At 35.2% G+C, this 23,948-nt stretch overlaps 1 protein-coding gene and 1 non-coding gene across 2 annotated transcripts in view; both read right to left on the reverse strand.

Annotated features, from left to right (window-relative positions):
• The window catches only part of TENM2 (teneurin transmembrane protein 2), a 3,534,961-nt gene that overhangs the window by 3,423,909 nt on the left and 87,104 nt on the right, over positions 1 to 23,948 (reverse strand). The gene's annotated exons all lie outside the window — the stretch shown is intronic.
• Positions 18,400 to 18,506, reverse strand: LOC112928945 (U6 spliceosomal RNA). The gene has a single exon (XR_003236821.1). It is a non-coding gene; the product is annotated as a U6 spliceosomal RNA (small nuclear RNA).

The following is a 23,948-nucleotide window of genomic DNA, read 5'->3' on the forward strand; positions in this document are numbered from 1 at the left end:
ATGCACTTTTAATAAATGTAATAAGTATCTTCCTGTTGTTGCTAGCTAGAGAGGTTTCATTCCAACACTGCCCTCTGGTCAAAGCTGGTCTATAGTAAAAGAGAAGAGCAGAGCTAAGAGGCCAAGAGGATACCAATGACATCTAGTTTCCTGGTTTGAGGTGCATTGACTTTAAGCAGCACACCTGCATTTTCTCTTGGGTTGGTTGTTCAACTTTTTCCTGGACAGTATCAGCCAATAAATTTTAGTTGTTGCTCTTAAATTTGTTTTAGTTTGGTTCCTATCATTTTTGACACTAAGAATCATAGCTAATACAATGTATTTCACTAATCCCATCTAATCGTCTGTCAGAAAGGGACTCTGTGTACCTTAACATCTAGTCTTCATATATATTGTATTTCATGACTAAAATATATTCATTAAATTTTTAATGGTTGATAATTTTATAGATGTCCGAGTCTAAATATCTTATTTATTTATTTTCTCAGTTGTATATTTCTAAGGTATTATTGATTAACTGTGACTGGCTACAGTAAACATTTTATATGAGAAATGCTTCTAAAAGATTTGAACTTGCAAAAAAAATCCTGCTCATTTTCTGAACTTTGAGTACATTTAGCCATATGCAGGAAAATCCTAATAATTACACTGATTATTCCATCAATGGAAATGTCAACAATGAAAGTTAAGCATTTTTTGCAGAGGCCACCAATGATTCCATTTCTTTGATGAAGAAAATTAGTCACCCAAAATTGATAACAGCAGTCAAACAGATCCACAGAAAACTATAATACCTTAAAGGCCTATTAAATATTTGAAGATAATTTAACTACTGATTCATCCACTAAACTTTTTAGCAAACTCCTCCTTCAATTTCCTTAGAGAACATACAAAAATTTCTCCAAGTACAAGCACTTGATGGAAAAAAAGTATCTGAAAGAAGAAAACTGCATACCATAACACATAAAGGAACTAGCTAAGACTTTTTTTTCTCTTTTTTAAATATTTTATTTATTTATTCATGAGAGACTCAGAAAGAAAGACGGTGATACACAGGCAGAGGGAGATGCAGGGCTCCACACAGGAAGCCCGACGCAGAACTCGATCCCGGGACCAGGATCACGTCCTGAGCCAAAGGCAGACACTCAACGGCTGAGCAACCCAGGCATCCCTAAGACTTTTTAAATGAGTTTGGTCTTGCATGAAGCAGAAAGGAGGATGTTTTGTTTTGTTTTGTTTTGTTTTGAAGATTTTATTTATTTATTCATGAGAGACATAGAGAGAGGCAGAAGAAAAAACAGACTGCCTGGGGGAGCCCAATGTGGGACTCAATCCCAGGACCCCGGTATCATGACCTGAGCCAAAGGCAGATGCTCAACCACTGAGCCACCCAGGTGCCCCAGAGTTAGAAGAGTTTAATCAAAACATAAATAATAATATGATAATGATCAAACATCTTGACTCACAACCAAGCAATGAATCACTTCTATTGGAATGACGAGTTTTAGCAGCACTACTTAAATCAAACTCCATTTTTTTTTTTTTTTTTTTGGTGCTTATTTTTACCTTGGTCATAGGATTTAATGTTTAAATGTACATAAGTGGAAAGCATTTTTCCAGTTTAAATTTAAACATGGAAAAATCAAAGTGAATAAGAGACTGTTTATGTTTTCCAGCATGTGATGGTAGCATTTATAATTTCATATCACAATAGTTATCCCTCAGTTGTTAAATATCTGCCTGGAATAAATCCGATTTGTCATGTCCATTTTATATTTTGTTTGTCTTGTGCTGTTACTAATGTGCAAGGTTTGAAATCTCAGTGACCCTGTATCTGAGCCATGAATTCCTGTGAAAGACAGAAATATTACTCATTTCTTCACATTTTATTTCCTACTTTTATTCTGTTTTTTTTTCTTCTCCCCCCCCCTTTTTTTTCTTTACGTTATGGAGACCTCATGAAATGAGTAACACCATCAAAAGGTTTAGCGGTTTTGAATTAGGATCTATCTATGTGTGAACAGAGAAGAGGCTGTCTATCTGGGACAATTTGAGAAATGTTATAAAAGATTCCTTCCCCATAGGCTTTCATAATATATCTCTCTCCTAGGCCTCATAAATTCTTACCAGCCATGATTTAATTTATGATATTGTCTTCAAGTCTCCAGGAGTCTTCTTTCAAAAAACAAATATTCCCAGCAGACAGTTTTCAAAATAAGAAAACAAACAAACAAAATCCTAAGCTATTAACAGAATTATATGAGCTAATTAATTGGAGATGCTATCATATAGGTTTTCTTGCAAGGTTCTTAGAGAAGGATACAAGGAAAATTAGATTTTAACAGAAAAAAGAGATGTTTAAGGCTACAGCCAAGAGGCACTACTAGGTGCCCACTAAGGGCCACGTTCAGCATGGGGACCTTGGTGGCAAGAAGGAGGAATGAAAAGGATGAGAAAAAAAGAGAGAGAGAGAGGTCTTTCACTTGAACATTCTTCTGTCAGCCCTATATGCTTATTCTACCTAAACAGCTTCTGGGAAAACCTTTTACCATTATATACTCATTTATGGACTCCTGGTCTGACCAACCTTTAAGGCTTTTTTTTTGATTGAGTATGCTAATGTTTCAGGATACATTTTAAATTCAAACAGTATTTTTTAAGTGGAAATATTTAATAAGAGTAAAACTGGACAAATAGTTACTTGTTATTAAACTGGGACTGAGATATAAATACACACACACACACACACACACACATATCCATAAGATTATTGATAGAAATGAAAAGATGTATATACCTGTATATACACTTATATTTGTTAAATATATTTATTAAACATACATAGATTATATGCATATATACATATAACATTATACATACATACACATATATAGGTATTATATATGAATATATGTTATATATATATATATATTATATATTTCAAGAAGTCCTTTAAATACAGGCTGTTGGGTTAAAACCATTGTCCTGATTCAAAAATTATAAATAGAGCATTGATACTGGAGAATAAAAATGAGATGTGGAATTCTAATACTCAGATTCACAATGGCCTCTCTGAACATTTCTTCTTTATAGACAAATAAAGATAATACCATAGAAAAAAGAGCATTCCAAATTTTTATAAGTTTTACATTTAACGACAGAAAAAAATTAAATTGATTGTTAAGAAACTAGAACATACCCAGAAATATCATATATATTTTTCCACAACTTTGTTATATATTTAAAATAAACATTTTCTATTGTTATTAATGATTATTTAAAATCTCCATATACATTTAGTCAAACTACAAAATAATTCTGGTGAGTTATTATACCAAAGAAGTTTTGGTTGAGGCTTATTAATTGAAATATACACATACTGTCTCTTTCCAAAAGGATTTGAAATCAGATCTCATGGGAAAAACAATGTAAGAAATAATTTTACATAGTCAATGGAACTCTTGCTCAAGAGTAGAATTCATTCCCTGCCCAGTATATAGGGCCCATCTACTTGCTTTCTCAAGGGATCTGAAATCCATAAGTTGATCAAGGTACCCGGAGGCAGAGCTACAATGCTCTCAGTGACAGGAACTTTGCTGCCACGTGGTTTAGCCTCTTCACTTTTCCCCACATTCAGAGGACTGCTTACAGCTGAGTTGGAAGTGGCTACACAAGAGATTCCTCAGCTTGGCTTTCAGCTCTCTGTTCTCCTGACAAGGAGGAGAAGCAGTAGGCCTGCAGTTGCTTTGTGAGAGACAGTAATATTACATCTCTTCCTTCTTGTTTGATTTACAATATTCTGGTAGTAAGGACTTTACTTTAAAATGGTGGTAGCACAAAAATGCATAAAGTATTGCATTATTATATATTTCATTCCATTTTTACCAGTTTACTAAGTGTTGTTATGTATTCTCTCATGAGTTTTTAAAAAGCCAGGTGCCGTAAACCCTATCAATTAAGAAGCTTTAGTTTGCAAGTAACAGGCAGTCCAACCCAAATTAGATTAAGAAAAGAAACAATGTTGGTTCATCTAAGTGAAAAGCCCAACACTCAGGCATGGCTAGATCGAAAGCTTCAGATGCTGGTCCACCACTTTCATCCTCCTACATACACATCCTTTCTTATCCAAGTTCTTTAGGATTGGCTCATCTTGCCCATTTTATTTCTGAAGTATGGTGCCAAAGTGATGCATTTACTTACTGTGGCCAGGGGCACTTTGGTGTATTATTTGATTCATATTTGGTAGTATGTGAATCAACATATTTTACTCTAACCAGAGGAGCATCTAGGGAGAGTCCTGGCACCCCAAGTCTAAGTGCTGACTCCAGAAATAGAAGGAACAATGGCCAAAACACCTTTTCCTCCAAGGAGTATAATCATATATTTGATTCATTACTTGAAGACAAAGGTAACACATGACCAAAAATTCGGAAATAAACGTGTCCTATAGTAATCAAAACAGATAATACCTATTGTTTAACTGATGTCAGAAATTGAACTGTATGTTCTATTTGCATAATATCACTCATTTTTTAATGAAATAGTCACTATTACTCTATTACTATCATCAATTAATGGTAAGTAAACTAAGGCTTGGACAGTTAAGCAAATTGCGTAAGTTCAAACAGATAGGAGAGGCAAGTGGTAGAGAAGTGGAGCCAAATTTGAACCCAACTAGCCAAATAGAAGAACATGTACTTAAAACACAACTCTATCAGCATAGAGTCTATAAGAGCCTAGCCACACAGAAGTTCCCTTAGAGAAATTCTAAGAGAATTGTCTGAGTGGCTCAGTCAGTTAAGCGTCTGCCTTCAGCTTAGGTCATGATCCTGGAGTCCTGAGTTCAAGCCCTACATGGGGCTCCCTGCTCAGTGGGGTGTCTACTTCTCCCTATCCCTTTGCTCCCCCTCCAGCTCTTGCTCTCTGATGAAATCTGAAGGAAGGAAGGAAGGAAGGAAGGAAGGAAGGAAGGAAGGAAGGAAGGAAGGAAGAAAGAAGGGGCTCACTCTCCTTTCTGATTGAAGATATAGTCACCAACCTGAGAAATAACATATTCTTAAAAAGAGGTTTGGAGATCTATGGAAATGTGGGGAAAAGAAGACTGCTGAGCAAACATGGACATGGCCATTACAGTAAAGGAGAGCCTCACTCTGTGAAAGGGCCCTGAGTTCCATGAAAAGGCCAATCACAGCATGAGACAGAGGAGTTAGGACAGACACTCTCTCTTGACTTTCCATTTGTGGGATTCTCTCTGGTCTGATTAAGCCAATATCCTCCAAGAAACCTTCTAGTAATGACGTAGTTTTCTGTAGATCTACCTTTAAGAAGAAAATAGCTGGCATAAAGGCTTTGAATGTTCCAAACTCTAAATGATCATCTCCTTTTCTATGTTGATAAAGGTTTTGTGTGCATTTATACATCCTTCTCAGAGGCACCATTTTCACCTCTTCATTTTTTTCTGAGCCTGAAAGGCAAATTTCTCAACTGGAAAAATTCTCCATGAAGCCTGTTCTGAAGCCTGGGAAAACTCTCTGCATCACTACTTATTTTTTATGAATCTAGAAAGTAAAGCTAAGGGAATAACTGAACTAAGCTAATGTAAAAGGTTAATAAGCTATCAGGGGAGGGTCAAGACTCCATTTTTGACCATAATATCCGAGGTACACCTTTCTTCTTAACATATTTTCAATTCTTAAAAGTATATGTATTTTTAATTTAATGTAATATTATGTCTACTAAAATTCATGATGTTTAGTCTAAATAATTAATATGAAGAAATATCCTTTCTTAGAAGACTACCATAATTGTTTCTGTAATGAACAGATCCTTCTTTTTTAGAGAAGTTTTAGGTTTTTAGAAAAATTGAGTAGGAAGTACAAAGAGTTCCCATATACCCCCTCTCCTCAACCCCCTGATTACTTTCCCTTATTATTAACACCCTGCCATTAGTGTGGCACATTTCTAACAATTAATGAACTAATAATAATATATTACTGTTAACTAAAGTCCATAGTTTACATTAGGGTTCATTTTTGGTGTCATCCATTTTATGGGTTTTGCCAAATACAAAATATCACATATCCACAATTACATTATCATACAGAATAGGTTTATTGCACTGAAAATTCCCTTTGGTCTGCCTATTCATTCCCCACCCCCGCAACTCTGCCCTCTCCTGCCTGAACCTTGGCGACCAATGATATTTTTTTTCTCTCCATAGTTTTGTCTTTTTTCAGAATATCATATAGTTGGTATCATTAACAGTACGTACTACTCTCAAACTGGCTCCCGTCATTAATAATATGTATTGAAGGCTGCTCCATGTCTTTTTGTGGCTTTATCAAGAAACTGTAGCTTATTTCTTTTTATCATGGAATATCATTCCATTGTATGGAAGCATCACACAATACACACCCACATTTATTAAGTTTATTCACTTACTGAAGGACATCTTGGTGGCTCTTCATTTGGGGAAATTATGAATAAAGCTGTTATAAACATTTATATATAAGTTTTTACATGGACATAAGTTTCTACTCCTATGGGTAAATATCTACGGGCATGACTACTTTATCATATGGTGAGGCTATTTTTAGTATTATAAAAAACTGCCAAACTGTCTTCCAAAGTGGCTGTAGCATTCTGCATTCCTATCAGCAATGACTGAGTGTTTCTGCTGTTCCACATCCTTGCCAGCATTTGGTATTGTCAGTGTTCTGGATTTTAGCCATTCTAATATGTGTGCAGTAGTATTTTACTGTTTAATTTACAATTAATTTACAATTTACAATTACAATTCCCTAATGATATATGATGTTGATCATCCTTTCATATGCTTGTTTTCCATTTCCATATTTCAGGAGGTATTTATTGAGATCTTCTGCCCACTTTTTAGTTGGTTTGTTTTGTTTTCTTATTGTTGAGTTTTAAGAATTCCTTACATATTTCAAATACATGTCCTATATTAGATATGTGTTTTGGAAATATTTTCTCCCAGTTTGTGGTTTGTCTTTTCCTTAACAGTGTCTTTCACAAATCAGTTTTAATTTTTTTAAAAGATTTTATTAATTTACTCATGAGAGACACACAGAGAGGCAGAGACATAGGCAGAGAGAGAAGCAGGCTCCATGCAGAAAGCCTGATGCGGGACTCAATCCCAGGACTCCAGGATCATGCCCTGGGTGGAAGGCAGGCACTCAACTGCTGAGCCACCCAGGAGTCCCAAGTAGTTTTAAATTTTAATGAAGTCCAATTTATCAATCTTTTCTTCATTGGATTGTGCTTTAGTGGTATATCCAATAACTCATTGTCAATTGATATCATCTAGATTTTCTTTATTTTATCTTTCAGGAGTTTTGTAGTTTTGTGTTTTACATTTACGCGTATTGTCCTTTTTGAGTTAATCATTATGAAAGGCATAAGGTTAGCATGTGATTTTATTTTATTTTTTGCATGTTGTTCCAGTAACAATCTGCTTAAAAGACTATTATCTTCATAGAACTGCTTTTGCTCCTTTTTTAAAAGAGCAGTGGATCGTTCATGATTTTTTTTTCACATCCTTTTTTGTTTGTTTGTTTTTTCAAGTTTATATTTAAATTCCAGCTGGTCGACATACAGTGTAATATTAGTTTATAGTGCAGAATTTGGTAATTCATCACTTATATACAACACTCAGAGCTTATAACAAGTGCCCTCTTTAATACCCATCATCCACTTAGCCTATCCCCTGCCTACCACCTAGCCAGCAACCCTCATTTTGTTCTCTGTAGTTGAGTCTGTTTTATAGTTTGCCTCTTTCTTTTTCTCCCCCCATGTTCATTGGCTTTGTTTCTTAAATTCCACATATGAACGAAATCAAATGGTATTTTTTTCTTTCTCTGACTGACCTGTTTCACTTAGCATAATACTCTAGTTCCATGCACATCATTGCAAATAACAAGATTTAATTATTTTCTGTAAGTAATATTCTAATATATATATGTATCCCATCTCTTTATCTATTCATCAGTCAATGAATATTTGGGCTCTTTCTGTACTTTGGCTACTGTTGATAATGCTGCTATAAACATCAGAGGTGCACAATACAGGATTATCTTTTAACAAGAAACTGGTTACGTTTGTTTCATGACAATTGTGTGAATGATTGAATGTATAATGTACTGTGCTACAATTACTGAGAATATTTATCTGAAATTAATGCAAACTACTTGAAATTATTTACATTGTAAAATGAGCTACAACTGAACAATGATTCTATCATAACCACACTGGTCAATTCTTATTAAAATCAACAATATCTGTCATACTCCATGTAAGAATAATAGTACGCTCTATTCACTCATTTCTTAACCGTCCCACATTTATATGCAAGATAAATTCAAACGTGTGTTAACTGTGGTTATAAGCCACAAAATGGTAAATCTGACTATCCACTATTACTAATGAACGCTTAGAAGTTTGGTTGAAGACATCAAAGATATTGCCTTGGAGAGTCAGGAAGTCACAAGGCTGTCAGGGTAGGATATGATAAAAGAGAGCTATAGCAAGCAATCAATACAGGTTACTGGGGCTTTGTTCCTGTTTTCCCTTCTCCCTTTCTCTTTCTCTGTTTTCTATTTCATTTGCATAACTAACTCATGATGAAATGAATCATGAGTCCTTAAGACATAGCATTGCAGCACTGATCAAGCTGTGCAAATCAGAACCCAGTAATTAAAATACATATAGATAGATATATGGAGATGTTATAAATTGCAGCTTCATAAATTCAGGATTTTTTTTAGAACTAATGAGTTAGCACCTGGAAGGACAGGTGACAAATGAGAGTGAAGAGAAATGAGTTGTCCTGTGCTGTTCAAGTTCATGCCTAACACAATTCCTCTTCTTTTGAAAAGCACTCTCACTTCTTTTTTTTTTTTTTAGCACTCTTACTTCTCTTTGAACCTTTCACTCTAATAAAATTGAACTCACAGACCCTGAATAATCTTATGCTTGTGTTATTTTCTTAAGTTTCCTGTAGTGATCTTTCCCACGATGATATGTCTTCGAGACTAGCACATAATTTGTGAGGCCCATTGCAAAATGAAAATGCAAGTCTCCTTGTTCAAGTATTATGGAGAATCTCAAGGCCAAAGCAAAGGATGAAACCAAGCATGGGGCCCTTCTAAGTGAGGGGCCCTCGTAATGGTGCAGGTCACTTATTGCTGAAGCCAGTCCTGTCCATCTTTAAAATCAGGTTCTAGAATAAAAACTCTTTCCCACCACACTCAGTATTAATGTATCCTTCCTCTGAAGCCTCATGGAATTTTCCTATCTTATATCTCCTGCTTTCATATAGTCCTCTGTATCTTCCCTAGCACTTCTTCAAACATGATGCTATGAAGAGTCACAGGTGGTTATTTTCAGATTATGTGATTTTTAAGTTAAAAATTGATGTATTGCAACCACTTACATGGCCATATTTTATTACTTGAATGATCATGGTGCCATCTGTATCCTATTCACAAAAAGGGCAATGCTTAAGTCAATCAACAGGTCTGATTTTCAAAGTCTAAGTGTTTTACCTTTCATTAATAGTTCTTTTAGAGTATGGTGCAATTATTTTTTTTCCTCAGAGAGGTTTAAAAGGACTTTTCTTATGCTCAAAATGAACTGTGCAGAGAAGATTTACTTATTTCCTAATGCCTTTTTTTCTTTAAAATTTTAAATCATCATTTTCCATCTATGATGTGTAGCTATCAATATTCCCATTGACAACTGATTCCAAAATGTCATCATATCACCATCATTCAAATATCTGGTATACATCATTTTTTACTTATGGAAAATAGGCCTTAAAATTCCTAAATGAAAAAAGATAAGAGAGCGCACTTGAGTAATTTACAAGTGTGCTGATGGTATAGGAAAGGACACAAAGATATAATGGCACTTATTCAACAAGTATTTGTTGAGTATTTTCTTTTTTTTTTTTAAGATTTTATTTATTTATTCATGAGAGACACACAGAGAGAGGCAGAGACACAGGCAGGGGGAGAGGCAGGCTCCCTGTAGGGAGCCCGATGATGTGGGACTGAGCCTGGAACTCCAGGATCATGCCCTGAGCTGAAGGCAGATGCTCAAGCTCAACCACTGAGCCACCCAGGTGCCCTGTTGAGTACTTTCTAACTATAATTGCAGCTTGTAATTCAGTTGCAAAAAAAAAACAAAAACAAAAACAAAGGGATTCATGGCTCCTGCCCTCAGGAAGCTTCTATTATAATACTAAAAGAAAGATCCTGCTTTAAAAGAGACCAGTAAATTCTATGTAGCAGAATTCTGGGGGCAGAGAAAGCAAATGATGGTCATGTGCTTGTCTGGGAATCTAGAGAAGGCTTCACTGTGCAAAAAATTTTATTTGTTTTATTTATTTTATTATTTTATTTTTTTCATGCAAATAAATTTTAAAGGTGGCCAGACAAAATTGTAGAATGGGGGTAGAGAGTTCCAAATTGAAGTTCTTGAGTGAGTCTGGGGAGCAGTTCCAACTTATCGATGCTAAATTATCCATTCTCATATTCTTGGCCTATTATCAGTCTTAGTCATTCATTTCTCTTTGATACAGGTTCTTTTTTTTTTAATTTTTATTTATTTATGATAGTCACACAGGGAGAGAGAAGAGAGGCAGAGACATACGCAGAGGGAGAAGCAGGCTCCATGCACCGGGAGCCTGACGTGGGATTCGATCCCGGGTCTCCAGGATTGCGCCCTGGGCCAAAGGCAGGCGCCAAACTGCTCTGCCACCCAGGGATCCCTTGATACAGGTTCTTGATTTGGCTTCAGGGCACTACTTTCTGCTGGTTTTTGTCTATATCATTGATTCTTCACTGAAGCTTCCTCTTCCTCTTCTTCTAACTCTTAATATCAAAGACCCAAGATTTAATCCTTGGTTCTCTTCTATTTTCCACAGTGGCATTGTGACCTCATCAATCTGAAGGCATTCACTAGCATCTCAATCTAAATGATTCCTAGTCTTCCACCTCTAGCACAGGCCTCTCTACCATATCTAAACTCATATTTGCAAATGCCTCTGTTTTTCTAGTTGGATCTAATGAACAGCATCACCTCAACAATGACCAAAACTGAAATATCAGTTCCCTTGGCCTGATCACCTTACCCTGCTCAAAGTCTACCCTTCCCCAACCCAGTTTTATCTTTACAAAGACCTCAGAGCTGAATCTATTTTTTTCACATACCATACCCAGTTTGTTATGAAGCCCAGTGGCTCTAATTTGAAACTAAATCATGAAACCCAATAAAAAAGAGAGCAAAGACAATAGTTCACAGAAATACAACAGCTAATGGCCCTTCAATGTAGGAAGAGATGCTCAATTTCACTCATTATAAGTTAAATAAAAATTAAAACTACAATGAAATACTATTTCTCATATATCATGTTGGCAAACAGTCAAAAACTTGACAGCACAGTCTGTTGGCAAGGCTATGGAAAACTGGCATGTTCATGTGTTTGACACTGGGAGTGCAAAATGGTATGGTCTATATAAAGCAGAATTTCACAATATTAAGCAGAATTGTATGTTTCCTTTATGGTCCAATAATTCTACTTCTAGAGATGATATATCTCTATTCTGAGGAGATGTATCTCATTTATCTCACAAGCCAGTTATTACTCAGTTACAAAAGATAGAAAACAATCCAAATACCCATCAATAAGAGATTTGTTGGATAAATTATAGCACATCCACACAATGAAATACTATACAGTTACAAAACAGAAAAAGGAAGATATCATGCATGGATATTGTGCCTGTTTGTGTTTCTGCATATGTGTGATTTAAGTAAAATTAACAAAGCAAAGAACAGTGTATGTACTAAGCTATTTTTAAGGAAGAAAAATAAGATGCAAAAAGAAACACAAGAAGAATAAGACAGAAGCTAATTTTAAAAAATGGATATCTATAGCAGAACCAGCAAACTGTGGCCCACAGGCCAAATGCAACCTGCTGCATGTTTTTGTAAATTAAGTTTTACTGTGTGAAAATAAATAAAGGAAACCTCATCTAAAATAGAGTCAGGAATCCCTGAAGATGGAGCTCTCATGCACATACCTCTCATTGTGTTCTACATAACCATCAGGAAAAATGAAGGAGTTATATTGACAAGAGAGGACATTTTTCACAAAAGAATTTCATCTCCTGCTTTTAAGAAAAAGAAGGACGATCCCTCTGTGCCCCTGCAACAATGTGCTAACCGCTGCTTGCCGCCACTGAGAAACTGCCACAACTTTAAACTCTCGTTCTTCTCCAGTACACTTTTGTTCAAAACAGCCCTTCCCAATTTCCTCCTAAAACTTCATAAAAGTGACCTTCCCTTTGCTTCTGCAGACTTGCCTATGGTTCACCATAAGTTTGCATGTGCCAACTTGCAATTCTTCTGCTATTCCCAAATAAACTGGTTTTGCTAGTAAAATGACTATTTTGTTTTTAACGATGACATTACATGATGATCAAAAGTAGGATTCAAAGGACAGTTAGAGGAACTAACAAGTTCCAGAAAGAATCTTTTGCACTCTGTGCTTGCAGGAGTTTTCTTGTCTTTTCTCTTCAGCAAGTCTCTCAGATTCAAGCTCCTTCCCTTTGGTGGAGCTCTCCAACTTTCTCCAGGATTTATTTGTTTAAAGGCTTTGCCCTGTCTGTTGAATACTCCTTTGTTTTTCTGAACCTCTGGTTGGGAACTGGGATCCCATACTGCTAAATTCTCCCAGGAGGATCCTTCTCCTGGGAAGGCAGCCAGTTTTATATTTAAAAACTTGGGTCCCTCCTTCTGTGCACTTTTAACTAAATAGACAGATTTAACCAAAATTACCTTAGAAATTCAATGACCATTTTGGGAACTTTCAACCTCCCTTCCTTGACTAAATTAGAAGATAGTGACTCTGAAATTAAACAGACTGAATGGGATGCATATTTTATACGGTGCCTAGGGGATTCCAAACATACTCAGGTCTCTAAAATTGCCTCTTTAAATATATCATTTCTAAATTAACTAAGGCAAATACATGATTGAAGAAAGACACAAAGTCTTCTAAGTCTTCTTCCCCTCTCTTCACTCCTCTTTGTCTCAGAAGCCATCTTGTTCTCCTCCTCCTCCTTTGTCTTCAGGCTTGCAATGGCTATCTTGCAATGGCCCTGCTCTCCACTTTTCTTCCACTTTCTCTTCTGTGGCATCTCCACCTCCTCTGCACCCTCCACTTCCTTACTTCAGTCTTCTGATAGCCAACCTGGGGAACTTTTTAGATAAATCCCTCTTAAGGGACATCCTTTAAAAAAAAAAGATCCTAAACCTGTTGGGGACAATGGAATGCATTCTTTTTGATTGGGACAAGAACCTTCCGAAATGACTCCAAAAACAAACAAACAAATCAATAAAAAAAACAGCCTTAAAAGGATCTTTACTGTATACAAATAAAAATCCTTACCAAAAGGCATTGGTCATTTGAGAAGATAACCTTACTTAATTTATCTCCTAGAAACACAATTTAGATTCAAGTACCCTCAAAATTTTGTTCCAGATTGATGACATGAATTTTAGAATAAAACTCTAAGGTTTCTCCTTATGTTTATCTATGTATATGTGTCATAGATACATATTTCCCACCTCCAGATAATATTGCCAAAGTTATTTTATAAAAGATCCTATTTCATTGGCTCACATGGAAAATTAAACATGCACATAAATTAAATATTCCAAAAATCTCCAGAAATATAATAGAAACCATCCCAAAAAGGGCAGCCCAGGTGGCTCAGCAGTTTAGCACTGCCTTCAGCCCAGGATGTGATCCTGGAGACCCAGGATCAAGTCCCATGTCCGGTTCCCTGAATGGAGCCTGCTTTTCCCTCTGCCTGTATCTCTGCCTCTCTCTCTCTCTCTTTCTCTCTCTGTGTCTCTCATGAATAAATAAATAAAATCTTTAAAAAAAAAAGAAGAAACCAGCCCAAATGTTTTCAAATTCATATAATCTGAAATAATATTTGATAAATGCTAGTTAAGTTTACTAGTTTAATAAATAACATTTCTTTGGAGTTATCATTATTAAATGTAATACTAATCATAAAAGCTCATGCTATCTCTGTTACTAAATGTATCAACATAAGAAATAACTTAAAATTGTTAGCTATTTCATGTATAATCCAAGTATAATTGTTAAAAACAAATAATTTAAATAAATGCAAATGAGATCAAAGTTCATGCTTAGTTAAAATACATAATAGATGTTCACTAAATATCTAGATCATTTCCAAATAAGGTAATATGGTGAGATATTGACTACTAAACATAAGTTTATTTATATTTAGGTTTTTACATTTTTCTTTTTGTTTTAAGATTTTATTTATTTATTCATGAGAGACACAGAGAGAGAGAGAAAGAGGTAGAGACACAGGCAGCAGGCTCCATTCAGGGAACCCGATGTGGGACTTGATCCTCGGTCTCCAGGATCACACCCTGGGCTGAAGGCGGCACTAAACCGCTGAGCCACCTGGGCTGCCCATACATTTTTCTTTATAGAGAGTAAAAATATTTATATCTATTAACAAATAGTTTTTATTCCACAATAACAATTTTTACTGTAAGAGGGAAATATTCTTCTAGAAATTATGTTTTTATGAATTTGCCAGTCCAAAATTGTTTATTTCTTAGTATCTCCTGGGGATTAAAGACTCTAAGGGTTAATAATCTAATTAGTACATGTAAAAACAAAGCTACTAAAAATAGTAAAGACAAAAAAAATCACTGCATATGAAAAATAGCCAAGGAATCTGGAGTGTGTTTTTGGTAAAAGAAGGTATGAAGAATGGAAATGCATTTTATTGAGGAAAATGAATTTCTCCTAAAGTAAAGCTGGTTACTTTGGAAAGGGGAGGAGAATAAGGGACAAATTCAAATGGACATAAAAGGTTTATGGAAAAGGAACCTTGGGAAAGGAATTTCATATGTAGTCAAGGTAAGATTAATATGAATTTACTTGGAATGATTTTTGGATATCAAAAGTACACTGCAAAATTAGAGTTTGGTTTTCTCTCTGTTAGAAGGACAAAGTTTTCTTACATTATTGGTTTGTTCTTAACAGGAAATTATAAACAAAGTTTCTTTAATGTAATTCACCTAAGAAACAAAGATTCTATGTTTTGTCTTTCAGGTCTTTGGTTATTTAGAACTCCTAAGTCTTCTCTATAAAAGAGAGCTACAGCTTTTTGCAGCTATGTGACGTTCTATATTTTTTCCCTTTGTCTCTCTGGACTTACATATGGTTCACCACAGCTTACACATGCCAACTTGCGACTCCTCTACTATTCCTGAATAAACTCATTTTGCTAGAAAATAACTGGATATTTCATTTTTAAAATAGATTTTATTTATTTATTTATTCATGAGAGACACAGAGTGTGTGTGTGTGTGTGTGTGTGTGTGTGTGTGTGAGAGAGAGAGAGAATGAGGCAGAGATACAGGCAGAGGGAGAAGCAGGCTCCATGCAGGGTCCCCGACGTGCAACTCCATCCTGGGACTCCAAGATCACACCCCAGGCCGAAGGCAGGTACTAAACCGCTGAGCCACCCAGAGATCCCCTGGATATTTCATTTTTAAGGTTGACAGCTATAATACAGCCACACCCACTGATTTGTATATGGCCTGTCACACCTAACTTATTTATTCTCTGGCCATTTACAAATTTTGTCAAATGCTTCTCTATGAAAGTGGAAGATTACAAAGTAGAGTGGCTAAGGGTGGAAGCAAGACTTCCCCAAGTATGTTTATTAATACAGTTTTAACTTTTGAACCATGAAAATGTTTTGTACATTCAAAAATAAAATAAACAACCTTCAAATTCAAAATAATAGACACAAAATAATCTAATCACACATCAATTTGATAAAATAGTAACAGAAAAAAGGATTATTTCAAGCAACCTCTGACTGTACATCATTCTAACATATCTAATAATTGGATAGCACAGAATTATGTGCTTCCTAATATGTTATATTTCAACTTCACAGCTGTACTGATGAAGTCTCCTTGTCAATGATAATTAATCAGAATCTAATCAACACATTAAAGGTCTAACTTCCAATTTAAAGGAAATACAGCAAAAGTTAAACAATACCATGATTAACAATCAGGCAAGTCTAATGTGGCTAACTTTCTATAAGACAAATATTCTGATTTTTTAAAGGAAATGTAATGATAAACAATTATGCTAATTTAAAAGAGATTTAATGCTCAAATACAATGCATGAACCTGGATTAAGTCCTGTCCTGGAATCGAACACATGCACACACACATAAACACACACATGTTGTAAGGGATATTGGGGTTAGAATAATTCACAAAATTTGAAAATATCCATCTAAATTGGATATTAAGTGATATTACAGAATTCTTAATTTTCTCATGCTGAAGTATGGCAAGATGAATAACAGAGTATCTGCCACTTCCAAATACTTCCCAAGATAAACATGATAAAAGATTGAACACTGCTAGATCCAGGTACTGTATAATAAATATTTATTGTAGTCTAACCTTTCTTTACACCTTAATTTTTCTAAACATAGAAGAAAAAAAGTAATATACATGAGTGTGCGTGTCTCTGTGTCTGTCTGTCTCTCTGTCTTTAGAATCTGAGCACTTTCCATTACCTTCATGGTCAGCCTGTTAGCACCCTGATCATAGTCATTATCATCATTTCTCACCAGGATTACTGAGTTTATCTCCTCTTTAGCTTCCCTGTTGCTCTCCTTGTGGCCATCAGAGTTTTTCCACAGAAAAAAAACAGAGTTTAAAATGTAAGAAAGATCTTATCACCCCTTCACTTAGCACTCAACAATGGCTCTCCCATTCCCCTCTGATTCAAAGTCCACATTCTCACAATGGCCTGGAAAGCCCTAATGTTATCCCTGCCCCTCCCTTTCCTCTTCTCTAACATCTGGACTTCTTCCCTCCCGAGGGTCTTTGCACTGGCTATTCCCTCTGTCTGCAGTTTTCTTCCCCAAGGTAGCCATATACCTGCCTTCTCTACTTCCTTTATGTTTTTACTCAAAAATCATCATTTTTGCTGAGGCCTACCTTGATCACCCACTTAAAGTGGCAAACTGCTAGATTTCCCATACTTTCTCTTTTCTTTACCATTCTGCTCTACTTTTTAAATTAATAGACTTTATATTTTCTCTTCTTTTAAAATATTTTTTTTCTTTTCCATAGCCTTCCTCACCTTGTGACATAGTGTACGTATCATGTTTTTCATTGTCTGTCTCCCCTTGGTAGAACATAAGCTCCATGAAGGCAGACATTTTTGTTTCTTTTGTTTGCTGACAGACATAGTAGCCCAAACTTCTAGAACATTTATAACTAGCAGATAGGCCTGCTTCAAAAAAATATTTGTTGAATGATTGAGTCAAGGAAGTGGGTGAGTGTTGTGGAGGGGACAGTGAATTCAAGAGATGTTTAGAGAGCCCTTGTTGCATGGGTTGTTTTGATTTGGGTTTTGGTTTTAGTAGCTTATGTGAAATGGCTTTTTCATCATAATTGTCACTACCAGGTCAGTTGTAAAAACTATTTTACTTCAGAAGGCAGATAGATACAGAACAAATCATTGCAAAGTAATATTTGAATCTACATGCTTCTAAGTATGTTAGTAACACTGTTCATTAAGAAGACATCTGCCTTCAAATAATAGAAACTAAATTTATGAGAATTAATGAGTAGTTTTTATACTAATTTTCTGGCTTTCAGAGGGCAGGAAACAACCTCAACATTAATGTAAATTTTCTATTTATCTGTAAGTTTCTTGAAGACATTGGCCAATTTTTTATATATATGTCATGAATAATAATCAAAATATTGCAAATAGAGGAGGTCAAAAGGTAAAAAGAGAAATTTTATTAATTCCAAAGTAAACAGAGTAATATATGGGTACTAGACTAGTAGGAAATAGACATATTCCACTTTATATTTTTATGAATAATATATAATGCATATTTTTACTTTTATAATAAAGGAGAATAATGTTATTATCAAAAGCATAGTTCAGCACCAAATTTATTTCTTCCAGAAATATTTACATAAATTTCAATTTGGGGATTGCAATTTTTTTTGCATGAATAATTGCAAACTATACAACAGAGTGGCTCTATAGGGTGCAACACCAAAGAGGTCACTCATGTGAGACAGATTATAATCTTGAGGGGAAGTGATTCATTTGAAGGAAAATTATAAACCTAAATTAAAAATAAACAAACAAAATGCTTAAAGAAGGGCCTGGCACATAATAGGTGCTACTTAATTATTACCATACCGTGACAATTATTTAGCCGTCTGAGCATCAACTTCTTTCAGCCATATTTTTTTTTTTTAATATGGAGCGCTTCATGAATTTGTGTGTCATCCTTGCGCAGGGGCCATGCTAATCTTCTCTGTATCGTTTCAATATTAGTATATGTGCTGCCAAAGTGAGCACTTTCAGCCGTATTTTAATGTAGGACTTTGTTACCCAGTGTGGTCCCTGGACCTAAACCAGCAGCATTATCAAAGCCAGGTTAAAAAAAAAAAAAAATTAAAGGCCAGGAATACTGAAGAACAGAATGTGAAGGACACAAAGTGTGACATGAAGCTAAAAAGGTTTTCTTCTAGCATAAGCAAAGATTAGAGCTTACATGGAGGATCCTGGTCTTTATTCTTGATTCAGCGGGAACTACTGAAAAATTTTGACAGATGTATAAATAGGTCACATTTAAGTTATTAAGTTTGCTCTAGCATCAGAGTAAAAAAAATCTCTGAGACATGGTGGCATGGGCCAAGTAAATGGAGGGAAATCAGTAAGGAGATGACTGTGGTAGTTTAGGTGGGACTACAGCATGTAGAGTGTGGGGTATAGAGGGGACAGTGAATTCAAGAGATGTTTAGAGAGAATTCAAAGATTACTCTTATATTACAGAGTTGTTCAATCAGATGAGTGTTAGTCCCATTTCCTGAGGTATGTAACATCAAGAGACAAGAGGATATTATCTTAAATTGAAGATTTTAAATTTGGCCTCAGAGATGCTGAGTTTGAAGTATTATTAGGACACCCAAGAACATAGATGAATCGGTGCAAGATAGAAGTAACTAGTCTCAGAGGAGGGATGTTGGCTGGAGATATAAATTTAGAAGCCATTCACTAGATCTCGAGGAGCTCCCATGTCTACAGACTGGTTAGAGGAAAAAAAAATTGCAAATAAAAAAGTGATCAACGGGGCACCTGGGTGGCAGTTAGTTAAGCATCCAGCTCTTGATTTTGGCTCAAGTCATAATCTCAGGGGCATGAGACTGAGCCCTCTGTCAGGCTCCTCACTGGGTGTGGAGCCAGCTTAAGATTCTCTCCCTCCCCTTGCTCGAGTGCACTCTCTCTCTCTAAACAAAAAACAAAATAACAAAACTGATCAACAAAAACCATATTAATGACAGTCCCAAAAATTCAGCACATTTAGGTTAAGAGGATGCCATTTTTAAGAAATGAAAATGTATGAAATATGAAAAAATGATGTGCTAATAATCAAATAAACAAATAAGCAATTATGCTATTCTAGAAAAATATATATCCAAATCATACTTTCAGAATACAGAATAATTCACTAAGCAAATATTTATTTGATATTCCTTAAACAGCATGAGGGTAGATTTCACAGATCAAAATCCAGTAGACAGGAATTTCATAACACAGTGAATGTGAGTAACAACAGGAAACAAGATCCTTTTTTTTTTTTTTAAGATTTTATTTATTTATTCATAAGAGACACAGGCAGAGGGAAAAGCAGGCTCCATTCAGGGAGCCTGATGTGGGACTCGATCCTGGATCCCCAGGATCATGCCCTGGGCCAAAGGCAGGCACTAAAACACTGAGCCACTGGGGCTACCCAGGAAACAAGATCCATAAATGAAGCCGAGGGAGAGGATTATCAACATTATCAATTTAAATTGCAAAAGGAATTTCTAATTATATTGTTATAAAAGGAAGGAAGTAATATATAATATGGGCTGACTGAGTAAACAGAAACAGGGAGGGAAAAATTGCTATATGATAGGAATCTCATGAACATAACAAGACTGACTATGAACCTTAAGGAAAGCAGTCAGCAAACCATTTCAAATTTTGTGATAAGAAAAACAGAAACCAATGGAATTAGCATAAAGTAGAAACAATTTGAAACCTGGAATCTAATATGTATGAAGTGAAGAAGGGATGGAAAATTCTACTTTTCAGCTAATGACTATAAGAATAGAATTAGATAGGAAAGGGAAGACTACTTGAAAAGGCAAAGAATACTAAATATACTATTTCTCCTAAGTATAATTTACAGAGGGAATCTCCAGTATGTGCTTGTTGAAGCTGTGCAAGCTTTCACAATGTGCTATTTCTAAGGTTCTGATGGGTAATTTTGACCCACCGTCTATCTAGACTGTGTACAAATGAATCATTTCAATTGATTTCTAAAAATAATAGCTAAGACTATGTTTACCTTTAATCTTATTCAATAAAGCATAAAGTTAATAGTTTGGACTCTGGAGCCCCCTTGTTTATGATTCAATTATAGCTTACAAAATGATATCTTGGGCAAGTTATCTAATTTCTCTTTGCCTCAATTATCTCATATATAAAATGGGAACAATAATATTATCTACTTGGTTATTCATGGGACATATGAAGTGAATAATAAATGTTAGCTATTATTATTGTATAATTACATTAAATGTAAGTCATGTCTTCAAAACAAGTTAAGAATTTTTGTAAATATAAAATGAAAAAAATGTACTTTCTTGCATATTCTATTTTAGAATATTAGAGCTACGTTTATATAGTTGTTTGATTCACTTTTGAAGGAAAAGGTCCAGGAAAACAAGCAAATTTTCTCAAAATAATGCTGAGTCTATTTCTTCTACTCCTAATCCAGGGCTCTACTTCCACGTCACTATTTTTTATTAAGCAAAGTCAAAATTTTATATCTACATACATATAATATTTTCTAAACTCATTGCTTCATTGCATTTCAATCATTCCTACTATAGTAAGGATGTAGACACATGTAGGAAAGTATTTAATTTATATATTTTAAATTGATTTCAAGGTAAATATCTGAAAAATTAAAGACCCATATAGAACTCACTTTTTGCTATAAAAAATTTGTTTTGCCACTTGTCTTAGTCTATTTGGGCTACTATAATAACAAAATACAATACTCTAAGTGGCTTATAAACCCAGAAATTTATTTCTCACTGTTCTGGGAAGTCCAAAGTGCCAGTAGATTCTGTATCTGGTGAGGCCCCACCTCCTGTTCATAGACATCATCTTTTTGCTGTGCCCTCACTGGACAAAGGGGAGGGATTTCTCTGGGGTTCCTTTTATAAGGGCACTCATCATATTATGAGGACTCCACCCCCTGACATAATCACCTCACGAAGACCTCACCTCTTCACATCATCACGATGGCAGTTAGAATTCCAAAATATGAATTTTAAGGTAACACAAACACTCAGACCATTGCATCCCTTAAATAAGACAAAATAATTTGGTACTAGCATAATTATATTTAGAAGTTGAATATTTAGTATTTAGAACAGGTTTTCAATATAATTTTTTTCTAGAATATTATAATAGTCTGCTACGGCTGTCACAAAAACAAAAGCAAACAAACCAAAAACCCCATAGACGGGGTGGCTTAAACAACAGACATAGGTGCTGACAGGGTTGGTTTCCTCAGAGAACTCTCTCCCTTGTTTGCAGATAGCTTCTCTTGTTTCCTCTTTGCACAGTCCTGCCTCTGAGCACCTGATGTCTTCCTATGATTTAATCCCTTCCTTATAACAGCACTACTCATATTAAATTGGAGCCCATTCTCATGACCTCATTTTAACGTAATTATCTCTTTAAAGGCCCTATCTCCATATATGGTCACATTTTGAGGTACTAAGTGTCAGAGCCTCAATATATGAATTCTAAAAGAGCACGATTCAGCTCCTAACCGTTTTCTTTAAAATTATTTTATTTATTTATTTTTTTTTATTTTTTATTTTTCTTTAAAATTATTTTAAATTGACCCATGTCTTGATAACTTACTGTTACATAAAACTGGTGTTTTACTCTGTGTCCCCCTTTCCTGTTTCTGCCCCTTCAAGAAATATGACTTTGTTTAAAAAATGAACTGGTAATACCTATTCCATCTGCTTACTTTAAATAACCCAGAGAAAGTCTTTAGAACAAGCTCATGAATCATGTTCTCAACTTCACTTATGTCAAAATCCACTTCTGGACCCTTTCTTCCTGAAAATGGTTAATGATCCATGTACTATCTGACAATACAAAATTCCTTCTACTTCTAGGCTACATTTGTGGCTGCATTTCAGGAGTACAACATTTTAATATTACTACTGAAACTGGATAAATTGTCATGCTATTAAAAAGTAAGGACAAGAAGGATGTCAAAACCATAGCAAGCCTATATGTAACTTAGACTGAGTTTCAGCTTTACTTGTTTAAATTATCTTACCTCTTTTGCTCTTCAAACATGCCTTTTTCAAACATTTTTTTCTCACCGTTTTCTTTCATTATCTCTCTATTTTATTTCTGAGAATGGTTAAGAATACAGTGAGAACAGCAGGGAGACAGCTGCAATGCATCTTGCTTTAGAACCTCCTAATATATATATTTTTTTCATCTTACATCTTCATTTGTGAAATTATGTACATCTTTAGAACACAAGATTTTCCTGAAAAATATCCACGCTATATAAGATGAGGAGAAAAATACACATAAAAGAAATCTAGAAGTCTATTTGAAAATCTAATTGTATTAGAGTCTATATAAGTCAAAGGAGTTTCCACAAAGCAAGAAATTAAAAAGCCAATCACTGAAGGTTTTCTGGTGGAGATGCAACTTGAGATCTTTTAAGGAGAGGTGTAATTTGTATAGGGATGAGTTTGATGGATGGCTTATCTAAGGACTGTCAGGCCTAAACAGAGGCTTTGAGGCAAGGATTAGGAGATGTCTAAAGAATATTGAAAAGTGTTTAGAATAGCAGTGCATGTTGATTGCTTTTTCTGTATTTCATGAGGTATCGGTATGTTCATATAACATTGACAAAATTTTGGAAGTATCAATGTCCACCACCTTTTCTACTCTGGCTTCCTGAGGCAGATTCTCATTTTTTTTCTACACCTCTGGGGGCCTTCATCATGCCTGTGGGATGAGCATAATGGGTAGAAGATCAGAATGAAAGAAAACAAGCGACCGCACACAACAAATATACTAACATTAGCGTACAGCTAAGTGGGTGAAGAAAAGGGTTGGTCTAGGAGGAAGGTAGGGGAAAGATATGGATGGGATGCTTGTTAAGAGGAATTTGGAGGAATGGTCCACACAATGAATTATGGGGGAGAGAAGTGGCTTAAGTGTCACTAAAAAGTGCCTTCTAAAAATATAACTTGTTTCCTATGGGACTAACATGTATTATATTAATTTATTGAAATTATATTAATTTTTCTTAAGAAGTTTCTTTTTTAAATCTTTTTTGAAATTTTTATTTATTTATTCATGAGAGACATAGAGAGACTGGCAGAGACATAGGCAGAGGGAGAAGCAGGCTCTCTGTGGGGAGCCTGATGTGGGATTCTATCCCAGGACCCCAGGATCACGACCTGAGTCAAAGGCAGATGCTCAACCCCTGAGCCACCCAGGTTCTCCTCTTAGGGAGTTTCTTATTTTGAAAAGAAAATACAGATTGCTTCTTAAAAAATGAAACTAATTTCTCTAAGCACTGATGAAAAGGCTTCATGCAGATGCATCACTAAAACCATAAACACATATTAGGATATGGATGATGTCCTCCTTTGCCATTCAACGAGCCTTCAATAGCTCATTCCTCCTGCT

This window comes from Vulpes vulpes, chromosome 4, assembly GCF_048418805.1.
Source record: "Vulpes vulpes isolate BD-2025 chromosome 4, VulVul3, whole genome shotgun sequence".
NCBI classification, from domain to species: Eukaryota; Metazoa; Chordata; class Mammalia; order Carnivora; family Canidae; genus Vulpes; species Vulpes vulpes.